Here is an 11,774-nt window from a genome sequence, read left to right on the forward strand (position 1 = left end):
AACATGACTTAGAAGGGAGTTTAAATAATATTTGTAGCCCTGGAGGGTAGAAGTAGTACAGATAGGAATGAAAGGGATATTAGACAAAAAGATAGATTTCAGTGCATCATAAGGAAAGGTTTTCTAAAATTTGAATTAATTCTAGGAAAAGGAGTCTTTGTGAAGCTGAGCTTCCTATTATAATACTAGACATGTTAAAGTGAGCATTCAATGGCCATATGTTAGAGAAGCTATAGAGGAATTTCAGATATGAATGGGAATGGCAGACTAGGTGAACTTCAGTCCTTGTGATTGAATATTATCACCCTTGAAAGCTCCTAAACGCCAGAGTTCATATGCATTTTGGGGTCTAGAAAGTAAGAGTTTAAAGTCAAGTCTAATCCTGATTTTCCTGAGAGAAAAAAACAAAAAGGGAAAATGTATTCTCAAGTTGATAAACAGGTAGAAATTTAGTTTATCAATGCAAGTGACTCTTTTCTTCACCCTATAACATCTACTTCTGCTTTATTGACTATGCCAAAGCCTTTGACTGTGTGGATCACAACAAATTGTAGAAAAATTCTTAAAGAGATGGGAATACCAGACCACCTGACCTGCCTCTTGAGAAATCTTCATTCAGGCCAAGAAGCAAGTTACAATTGGACACGGAATAACAGACTGGTTCCAAATCGGGAAAGGAGTACGTCAAGGCTATATACCGTCACCCTGCTTATTTAATTTATATGCAGAGTACATTATGAGAAATGCTGGGCTGGATGAAGCACAAGCTGGAATCAAGATTGCTGGGAGAAATATCAATAACCTCAGCTATGCAGATGACTCCATTCTTATGACAGAAAATGAAGAAGAACTAAAGAGCCTCTTGATGAAACTGAAAGAGGAGAGTGAAAAACTGGCTTAAAATTCAGCATTCAGAAAACTAAGATCATGGCATCTGGTTCCATCACTTTATGGCAAATAGATGGGGAAACAATGGAAACAGTGAGAGACTTTATTTTTGGGGGCTCCAAAATCACTGCAGATGGTGATTGCAGCCATGAAATTAAAAGATGCTTGCTCCTTGGAAGAAAAGTTATGACTAACCTAGATAGCGTATTAAAAAGCAGAGACATTATTTTGCCAACAAAGGTCTGTCTAGTCAAAGCTATAGTTTTTCCAGTAGTCATGTATGGATGTGAGAATTGGACTATAAAGAAAGCTGAGCACCAAAGAATTGATGCTTTTGAACTGTGGTGTTGGAGAAGACTCTTGAGAGTCCCGTGGACTGCAAGGAGATCCAACCGGTTCATCCTAAAGGAGATCAGTCCTAAATATTCACTGGAAGGACTGATGTTGAAGCTGAAACCTGAATACTTTGGCCACCTGATGTGAAGAACTGACTCATTTGAAAAGACCCTGATGCTGGGAATGATTGAAGGCAGGAGGAGAAGGGAATGACAGAGGATGAGATGGTTGGATGGCATCACCGACTCGATGGACATGAGTTTGAGTAAGCTCTCAGAGTTGGTGATGGACAGGGAAGCCCGGTGTGCTGCAGTCCGTGGGTCACAAAGATTCGGACACGACCGAACTGAACTGAATCTCAGAGGGCAATTGAATGCCAAGTATCTCAATCAATGAAAGAAATATGGAATAACAGGATTTTTAGATGATTTTAAATTATAAATATTGTCAACCTTGTTTGCATTTGTATCCCTGTGTCATTGATCATCACCATTTTCGATTGATGTCTAGGGCCCAGTTTCTGACACATACTTATTTAGTATGTCTCAGAGCCTGAGAAGCATATTCTTTAAAAATCATATATTTATCACATATTTACAAGTTAAACAAATTGACTCAAATAAATGATGTCTCATTAGCATTGTCTGTATAACTTTAACAACAAAATGATAAAATGAATGAATAGTGCTCAACTCAGTTGAGATCTTGAGCTCTTTAAAATCCATAGTGGCATAGTAGTCACAGCAGGTGAAAGATTTACGATGCTTCCTGTCCCATAATTATTTGTGAACTGGATCTGGTCCTTTTTAAATAAGAAAATACTTTGTTACCCACTCTTTTTGAAAGACTTTTCTTATTTATTTTCAGTGAAAATGTCAGAGGAATGAGATCTATATAATCAGAGATAGACTGACTTTATAAGACAGAGGCAAGAAGGAATTATATTTAACACTGCTGGTTGAACAAAATAAAATAGTGAGCATATATCTTATGGGTTATACATTTTATAGCAATTGCCCATTATTCAGCTAATGGAGAGATAAAGCAAATGAATTGGGCTATAGATAAGAAGACTAGAAACATAATTACTTATTCTATTTTTTTGCCAATTCAATACTAAATAAAAAATTCCTTGATAATGTTCCTAAGGAATAAGGAAAGCTTTTAACCACAAAAATATAGTTCATATTTATTGGGAGTAAGGCCTACTAATTCAACTAAACAAATTAAAAATAAATTATTCTGCATGAAATCCTTATTTTGACCCTGAGTGAAAGAAAATGAAGTCTCTCAGTTGTGTCCGACTCTTTGCGACCCCATGGATTATAGCCTACCAGTATCCACCATTCATGGGATTTTCCAGGCAAGAATACTGGAGTGGATTGCCATTTCCTTCTCCAGGAGATCTTCCCAACCTAGGGATTGAACCCAGGTCTCCCTCATGGTAGGCAGACACTTTACCGTCTAAGCCACCAGGGAAGTCATTTTGACCCTAAAGATGATGTAAAATCAGACATAATACCCAGAGCTTCAAGAAGTTTACAATCTAGTACAGGATCAATCAGATGAGCCAATAACTAATAAAAGGCAATATGTTACAATATTGTAACTGGGGTGGAAACAAAGTTCAATGAGATTCAAAGAGAATACTCACTTCTATTTGGGGTGGGAAAAAGATACATGTCTTCATGGAAGAAATGACATTTGAAAAACAGATGGGATATTTACAGGTGAAAAAAGGGATAGAGGGCATACCAAGGAGATAAAGGGTTAAAAGCAAGATGGCAGACAAGTGTGAGTTATTTCTGGAAAAATGTGCCAGCTAGATTGGAGCATAGGTATGTAAAAAGGTAGGAAATAGGAAATAATACAGAAGATGCAGGCTGATGCCAAGTGTGATGAGTTTCCTCTCCTAAGCTGACAGGTGTGCATTTATTTTCACAGGTGATGGGGTTGTTAAAATGTATAGAGTTGAGGAGCATTAGGGTCATAGGGCTGCCTAATGTTGTATGCAGACTTTCCACTGAAAATCTTAGAGGGTGCATTCACATGGAAACTCTTTACATTTCTATATCTTTTGTGACCATGTTTCGGTCATTGTAAATATGTTATGACAAGTTTCCTGACAGATAAGTCAAATGTGTTGAAGGTAGGTTGTCTTTTCTGGTTTGTACAAAAGCATCACACGGGCTGGCGGTGGCCTGGGACCAGTGTGCCGAAGGGATACACATCTTACAGCAGAGTATTGGACCAGCTGCCTCAAGGAGGTACTGAAGGCTTTGACAATAGTAGACACAAAAGTAGGAGCTTAGCTTGGTAAAGACAGGCTGATGTAGCATCTACATGGATGAAGGGCCCATCCTGTGATTTCAAAGATGGGGGACAGATAATAATGGCAAATAGGAAACAGAAAAGTAAGAAGGGATGGGACTTCCCTGGTGGTCCAGTGTTTATGACTTTACCTTCCAATGCAGTGGGTGCAGGTTTGATCCCTGGTTGGGGAGCTAAGATTCTACATTTCTAGCAGCCAAAAAACAAAATAAAAAACAGAAACAATATTGTAACAAGTTCAATAAAGACTTTAAAAATGGTCCACATCAAAAAAACCTTTAATAAGAAGGGAGATTTATTAAGATAGGAGAAAGGGAGGTAGATGGAGGACCCAGATGAGAGGCTCCATTTTGAATACATTTTAAAGCCAGAGGTGTTAGCAGAACATCCAGATGGAAGTGTCAGCCATTAGGTTGAAAAGTTAAAATGTTGTCCTGGAGGGAAGGGAAGAAGTTGGGCTAGAGTTATCCACATCAGAATGATTGCTGAGATAACAGGAGAATCCTTACAGAGAAGCGAGAAGAATATAACTGGTTTCAAAAGCAGTTTTCCTTCTTACCACATTTTGCTCACTAACCTCAAAAGAATTAGGAATAAATCTTGCAAAAGGAACCTGCTTTCTTAGTAATGTGGATAATGTGTTAGGTAATGTGTTTCGTTTCCAGTTTGTTCCAACCATCAAACATAGTCAATATGTCTGCTCTTATATGTACACATGCCAGTTTTTTCATTATAAGATTAGACAAAAGTGCTGACAGGAGAGGTTTTCTAACCACTAACCAAAGGTAGAATCATTGATGACTTGGTAATGTTTTAATGGAGAAATAGAAGCGTAGAAATCAGTTATAAAATGCAATCAACTTCTCACTCAAGAAGGTAAGCACAGGCAAAAAAACATATAAAAGCATTTTTATTTGACTGTACTATGTACTCAGTGTAGCTCCATATTTTCATTTTAATGTTTTTCAACATGATAAAGGCCATATATGACAAACCCACAGCTAGCATCATACTCAGTGCTGTAAAACTGAAAAGTATTTCCTCTAAAAGATATGGAATAAGAAAAGAATGTTCACTCTTGCCACTTTCATTCAACATAGTTTTGGAAATCCTCACCAGGATAATCAGAAGAAAAGAAATAAAAGGAATCCAAATTGGAAAAGAAATAAGACCAGTTTGCAGATGACGTGATACTTACTGTACACAGAAAATTCTAAAGATACTTAGCAGAATACTGGAGCTCATCAATGAGTTTGGTAAAGTTTCAGGATACAAAATTAACACACAGGAATCTCTTATCTTTCTATACATTAGCAATGAAAGGTCAGAAAGAGAAATTAAGGAAACAATCCCATTTACCATTGCAACAAAAAGAATAAAATATCTAGCAATAAACCTACCTAAGGAGGCAAAAGACTAGTACTCAGAAAACTATAAGAAATGATGAGAGAAGTCAAAGACAACACAAACATATGTAGAGATATACCATGTTCTTGGATTGAAAGAATATTGTGAAAATGACTATAGTACCCAAAGCAATTCACAGATTCAGTGTAGTTCTTATCAAATTACCAATGGCATTTTTCACAGAATAAGAACAAAAGGGTTTAATATTTGTGTAGAAACACCGAAGACCCCAAATAGCCAAAGCAATTTTATTATTTTATTCTTGAAATGAAATTATTATTATTTTATTCTTGAGAAATAAAAATGGAGTTGGAGGAATCAGGTTCCCTGACTTCAGACTATACTACAAAGCCAGAGTCATCAAAACAGTGTGGTATTGGCACAAATACAGAAATACAGATCAATGGAACAGGATAGGAAGTCCAGAAATAAATCCACAAGCCTATGGTCACCTAATCTATGACAAAGGAGGCCAAAATATACAATGGAGAAAAGACAGATTCTTTGATAAGTGGTACTGGGAAGGCTGGACAGCTACATGTAAAAGAATGAATTAAGAACACTTCCTTATACCATACACAAAGATAAAGTAACAGTGTATTGAAGACCTAAATTTTAAGACTGGATACTATAAAATTCTTAGAGGAAAGCATAGAATACTCTTTGACATAATTGGAAGCAATATCTTTTTGGATCCATCTCCTAATTAAACTTAAAAACTTTTGAGACCTAATTTTAATTAGGTCTAATTAAACTTATGAGGCCTAATTAAACTTAAAAACTTTTGCATAGCAAAGGAAGTCATAAATAAAAAAGACAGCCTACAGAATGGGAGAAAATATTTGCAACGATGTGACTGACAAAGGATTAATCTTCAAAATATACAAACAGCTCTTACAGTTCAGTGTCCAAAAAGCAAAAACCCAACCCAGTCAAAAAATGAGCAGTTCAGTTCAGTCACTCAGTTGTGTCTGACTCTTTGCGACCCCATGGACTGCAGCACACCAGGCCTCCCTGTTCATCACCAACTCCCGGAGCTTTCTCAAAACTCATGTCCATCGAGTCGGTGATGCCATCCAACCATCTCACCCTCCGTCGTCCCCTTCTCCTTTCTGCCTTCAACCTTTCCCAGCTTCAGACCTTTTCAAATGAGTCAGTTCTTCACATCAGGTGTCCAAAGTATTGGAGTTCCAGCTTCAGCATCAGTCCCTTCAGTGAATATTCAGGACAAATTTCATTTAGGATGGACTGGCTGGATCTCCTTGCAGTCCAAGGGACTCTAAAGAGTCTTCTCCAACACCACAGTTCAAAAGCATCAATTCTTTGGTGCTCAGCTTTCTTTATAGTCCAACTCTCACATCCATACATGACTACTGGAAAAACTATAGCTTTGACTAGACAGACCTTTGTTGGCAAAGTCATGTTATTGCTTTTTAGTATGCTGTTTAGGTTGGTCATAGCTTTTCTTCCAAGGAGCAAGTGTCTTTTAATTTCATGGCTGCGTGAAAAAAATGGGCAGAAAAATAGGCAGAAAATCTAAAAAGATATTTCTGCAAAGAAGACATACAGATAACCATAGGCACACGAAAAGATGCTCAATATAGCTAATTATTCAATAAATACAAATCAAAACTACAATGTGGTATCACCTCACACCAATCAGAATGGCCAACATTAAAAAGTCTGCAAATAACGTTAAGGTGTGGAAGAAAAAAACCATCCTACACTGTTGCTCGCAATGTAAATTTTTACAGCTACTATGGAGAACAGTATGGAGTTTTCTTAAAAAACTAAAAACAGAGCTGCCATATGATTCTGAAATCCCACTCCTGGGCATATATCCAGAGAAAATTTAAAAAGATATATGTATTCCAGTATTCATAGCAGCACTGTTTATAATAGTCAAAACAAGCAACCTAAATGTCCCTAGACAGATGACTGCGTAAAGAAGATGTGGTATGTATATACAACGGAATATTACTTAGACATAAAAAATAATGAAATAATGCCATTTGCAGCAATATAAATGGACCTATAGATTATCATACTAAGTGAAGTAAGCCAGACCAAGACAAATACAATAAGATACCACTTATATGTGGAATCTTAAAAAATGATACAAGTGAACTTTATTATAAAACAGAAATAGACTCATAGACACAGAAACAAACTTATGATTACTAAAGGAGAGGAAGGCGATAGCTTACAGTGAACGATGTCAGATTAGTGATCTCCGAAGAAGGAGATTTAGCTTCAGGACCAGGGACCAGGCTTGATCACTCAAGAGCTTTTGTGTAGCAGTTTTGTTAAAGTATGAAAAGGCTTCTGACGTAGACAGGAGAAGGGGGACAAAGAGTACTCCCTCCCTAGTGCTAGCTAGGGAGTTATATACTTTTTTGATTGGTTATTACAATAGATCAAAAGAATGTCTCAAGGTTGTAAAGATCTTACTGGACCCACTCCCATAATTCACATTTTAAGATAAGAGGATTAGCCAGAAGGTTTTCAGGAAGGAGAAGCTGTCCTCAAGCAGGATAACTGTTGTGGTGTAATCCCTAGTACAGAGTTTAAACTGAGTTGTTGTGTAACCATCAGTTCCGGGCTTAAAGAAAAAAAAAAAACTTTTTATGTGACTGAGACAAAGGAATGTAGAGAAAAAACAAAGTTTATCCTTTCCTCCTCCTCAAGAACCCCAGACCTCTCTCTCCTCAGGGACCCCTGGACTTAACAACCTGCCTAGGAATTGACTCTGTCAAAGGGAAGGATAAATTATCAGTTTGGGATTAAAATATGCACATGAATATATAAAAATAGATAACCAAAAAGGACCTACTGTATATCATAGGGAAATATATTCAATATCTTATAATGCCTTATAGTGGAAGAAAATGTAAGAAAAGAATATATGTATATTTATAACTAAATTGCTTTGCTGTACACCTGAAGTTAGCATTGTAAATCAACTATATTTAAATAAATAGTAAAAAAAAATGGTAAAGGATAGTCCAGAAGTATACTGGGTGGCAGATAATTAGGAGATGAAAATGTTTGCTTTATGTAAGTCTTATGTAGCGAGTGAGGGCTTATTCTTAATGGGTGTCACAGACTTGTCTTCTCATGATTTTAGACTGTCTGGAAGGAATAGTGCCTGGCATTCATGCTCTCATATTTACTTTGTTAGGATGATCTCGAGAGCCAAGAAGACATCAGTGCTCTGACAGTTAGATGGAAGTTAACATTTAAATATGATCTATTCTCAACTTGTCCTATCCCCTGTTTTATGCTATATTTTAAAAATTACTTGTTATTTATTTTTATTTTTGGCTGTGCTGGGTCTTTTGCTGCAAGCTGGCTTTCTCTAGTGTGGCAAGCAGGGGCTACTCTCGTGATTCCTGCACTTCTCATTGCCTCAGGCGGTGGCTTCTCCGGTTGTGGAGTGCGTGATCTAGGGTGTTCAGTTTTCAATAGTTGCAGCAAAGTCGGGCTCAGTAGTTGTGGCTCGCAAGCTCTAGAGTGAAGGCTTAGTAATTATGGCACATGAGATTAGTTGCCCTGCAGCATGTGGGATCTTCTTGGACTAGGGCTCGAACCCATGTCTACCACATTGCAAGGTGTATCTTAACTACTGGACCACCAGGGAAGCCCTTTATTGCTATGTTAATGGACACTGGAGTCCAGTCTAATCCAGGAGTTACAAAAAATTGGATTTTCTATGTCTTCAAAGAAATTTAAAAAAGGAGCAGAATATAAATCATCATCACTATTTCTTTGATGCTAACATTTTAAATACTAGCATGACATTGCTTTGTTTCTTGAACTTTTCAGGGAAGTAGAAGAGTATTTTGTGTCTATATATCTAGGTTTATAGAGGGAAATTTAATATTCTATAAATCTATTTAAAATTTAACATTTAGTCACTGCATTTGAATGTTGTATGCCTGCTTTTGGTACTCAGTATTCTAGCTGATATTCCTATTGAACTAGAATGACTTTTTTTCTTCAGTAAGCTGTATGTAAGAATGTTATTAGTGTAGTAAAGAGATTAAATATTTAATCATCACTCTAACCTACAAATAGAAATACGTTACTTTTAAAATAATGTTTCATGTAGATCAATATTTGTAAGATAATCAGGGGAAAAAACTTGGGTCTTTGTAAACAATATTTGGGGTGTAAAGTTCATGAATTTGCTTGTACATTTAAAAATAGCGATAGTTGGGAACATCAAATCTATGTAAACAGAGATGTGCTTATTGATATGGTAAACTGGTCTCAAATTATGTTTAAAGTTGAACAATCTTATTTTCATCCATTTAGAAATTGTTCCAAATTAATATCTTGTATTTTTCTATTTTATGGATTTAAAAATGTGCTGAATCTCATATTATTGAAAAGGGAATATATTTGGTACATCAGTTCAGTTCAGTCTCTCTGTTGTGTCCAACTCTTTGCGACCCCATGGACTGCAGCACGCCAGGCCTCCCTGTCCATCACCAGCTCCTGGAGTTTACTCAGAGTCATGTCCATTGAGTCAGTGATGCCATCCAACAATCTCATCCTCTGTCGTCCCCTTCTCCTCCCGCCTTCAGTCTTTCCCAGCATCAGGGTCTTTTCCAGTGAGTGGGCTCTTCGCATCAGGTGGCCCAAGTATTGTAGTTTCAGCCTCAGCATCAATCCTTCCAATGAACACCCAGGACTGATCTCCTTTAGGGTGGAATGGTTGGATTTCCTTGCAGTCCAAGGGACTCTCAAGAGTCTTCTCCAACACCACAGTTCAAAAGCATCAATTCTTCAGTGCTCAGTTTTCTTTATAGTCCAACTCTCACATCCATACACAACTACTGGAAAAACCATAGCTTAGACTAGATGGACCTTTGGCAAAGTAATGTCTCTGCTACATAGCTCTTCATAAATTATAGAAAGTTATGAATTGGGTTGTTTTCCTTTATTCTGTCAGATTCCATTAACAGAAACTAAACCACCAAATAAACACATTTATTTAGGCTCTTAAATTAAAAATTGCTCTTGTGCTGTATTTTGTTAAGAATATATGTGTATATATGTAGTTAATGCAGCTAGCCTTCATAAATATTTACTGATGTTAGTGATACTGAGAAATTTAGTCAGTGTGTGCAAGAAAATAATTTTCTTAAGAATTTAAATCAGTTAAAAATTCAGAAGGGAAAATAAATGGCTATTGAGTGTATTACAGAAGTGACTGTAAAATGAACCCGGAAAAGAGAAAACATTTTCTCTTTCCAGGGGTCAAAATTAAGTCACCTTTTCATTTACAATATTAAAAGAAAAACTTCTGAAATAGTCCTACAGTTTTTTAAAAATTTCATTTAAAAATACTTGGAGATGTCCCAGTCCAGGGTAAGTCTGGAGGCCAGAATATTAAAACCTTTTGAAGAAAAGTTTTGCTCTCAGACTTCCCCACGGAAATGTTGTGAAATCTCTCGGGAACAATCTTGCAGAATTATAGAGATGTTCTTCCAAACTTTCACTTGGCCCTGACAGCCTGCTTTTGATGTTTTTATTTTCCCTGCTACCGAGTAAAATATAGAATAGTTAACCAATCGTCCAACTAACCAACCAAACAAAAAAAAGCTACATCTGTAGAAATGTATAATTTGTGAAATCGTAAGTGGCTGGTGATGCTGAGAACGTAAAAGAATTACATTCTCTTATTTTCCCTCAGTTCAGTCACTCAGTCATGTCTGACTCTTTGTGACCCCATGGACTACAGCACACCAGGTTTCCCTGTCCATCATCAACTCCCGGAGCTCGCTCAAACTCTTGTCCATTGCGTTTATTATCCCTGGCTGATAGCATGTGACCTGAACTATTCACCCATAAGTTCTGTTTTTCTTTAGCAAAAACCACATGTACAATTAACTAGGACTTTAAACAGTATGATTGTTATGGACTGAATTGTGTTCCTGCTGTATTGGTATGTTGAAGTCTTAACCCCTGTTACCTTAAAGACTGTTACTGTGTTTGGAGATAGGGCTTTTAAAGAGGTAATTATGATTAAGTGAGGCTATTATGGTGAGCCCTAATCCAATCTGACTGGTGTCCTTATAAGAAAAGATTAGGACAGATAGAGAACCACATCAGGGATGCATGTGCACTGAGAAAAGGCTGTCTGGAAGCCAAGGAGAGAGACCTGAGGAGAAAGCAGAGATGTAGACATCTTGCTCTCAGGCTTTCAGCCTTCAGAATTGTAGGAAAAAACATGTCTGTGGTATTTTGGTATGGCTATCTTAGCAACTAATACAGTAATGATAATGAAGTAGGGACTAAATCTTTGAAGAAAATTATTGTCATTTAAATCTCTTGGAAAGGTATATATCCTGACGTTTGAACTACAGGCTGCTGTGTGTATTGGTACTTCTGTGACAATTCTGGTTTCCTACCAGGTTATTATCCTTTAACACGTATAACTATCGATACTTACTCATCTCACCACTTCATTCCACCTGGACTGCTTACTGGTTGTTCCTTTCAGTCTCCTCCAAGTGCATGTTTCAGTAAAACATCTGTGAAAAAAATCTGGATGCATGTTCTCTCTTCACTTCCTAAAAATTGTTATAAAAAACACATGATGTAAAATTTATCATCTTCACCATTTTTAAATGTATAGTTCAGTAGTGTTAAGTGTATTCACATTATTGTGCAATGGATCTGCAGAAATTTTAATATATGGCCTTAATTATGTTAATATCATTTCCCTCTATCTCTATGTTTGTTGAGTTTTTTTAATCACGAATAGGTGTTGAATTTTGTCAAATTCTTTTTCTGCATCGAGA

This window comes from Odocoileus virginianus, chromosome 1, assembly GCF_023699985.2.
Source record: "Odocoileus virginianus isolate 20LAN1187 ecotype Illinois chromosome 1, Ovbor_1.2, whole genome shotgun sequence".
Classification (NCBI taxonomy): Eukaryota; Metazoa; Chordata; class Mammalia; order Artiodactyla; family Cervidae; genus Odocoileus; species Odocoileus virginianus.